This window comes from Dermacentor andersoni, chromosome 9, assembly GCF_023375885.2.
Source record: "Dermacentor andersoni chromosome 9, qqDerAnde1_hic_scaffold, whole genome shotgun sequence".
Lineage (NCBI taxonomy): Eukaryota > Metazoa > Arthropoda > Arachnida > Ixodida > Ixodidae > Dermacentor > Dermacentor andersoni.
Genome location: NC_092822.1, coordinates 47,274,165 through 47,274,898, shown reverse-complemented (window position 1 = coordinate 47,274,898; position 734 = coordinate 47,274,165). Strand labels below are relative to the sequence as shown.

Below are 734 nucleotides of genomic sequence, written 5' to 3'. Positions count from 1 at the left end.
GTGTGCTCTGTTAAATAAACAAGGCACCTTGTTTATTTAATAAGGGGTGCTCTGTGCTCAAAGTGTGCAGACTAATTAAGACATTTACGGTAAATTGCGCATGCAAGCGATCCAGAGCATAAAGTTCATTCAATGAACAACGTGGTAATTATGCCGCTTCCCGGAACAACTCTGAACGCAACCGAGGTCGAATATAGAACTGGCGGAGGGTGCAGTAGGGCGAACTTTCTGGTTAACAAGTGCTATATGTGGGCAAGGTTTCAAACGGAAAGGTTGTACGGTCGGTGTTTTTCTAGTATGTGATTTAACAGACAACTGTGATTGTATACAATAAAATGAAAAAATAGCCGGCAGATACCACGCCCTGTGGGAATCGATATTATGCGAAGCAGTGTGCGGGCTGCCACGCGGCTGTTTCATAACCTACATCACACGCTTGCTATTTTCGTATAACACCGATTTCACGAACCCACGAGGGCGACAGGGGCGTAGGCGCTAGCGATCTAAAGTAGCACATGACATCGCCATAAACCATGCCATGCTCTCTACCCACCAATCACACTAATGCTCTTTCTTTTGATTGCAATACGAAGCCCCGTAGGGCCTGCCAAAAATTGCCATGGCCGACGGTATTTCACGTCGTCCCGGCGGGGTATTGGGAAAAGTTTTCAACTAGCAATAGTCGCCCCTCAGTTATCACTTCATTGGGTACGACACCGCCTCTGCGCAAAGCT

At 47.0% G+C, this 734-nt stretch overlaps 1 non-coding gene across 1 annotated transcript; it reads right to left on the bottom strand.

The window, feature by feature from the left end:
* Nucleotides 1–592: 592 nt before the first annotated feature.
* LOC126528688 (U4 spliceosomal RNA) lies at nt 593–734 on the bottom strand. Its single transcript, XR_007599077.1, has one exon. It is a non-coding gene; the product is annotated as a U4 spliceosomal RNA (small nuclear RNA).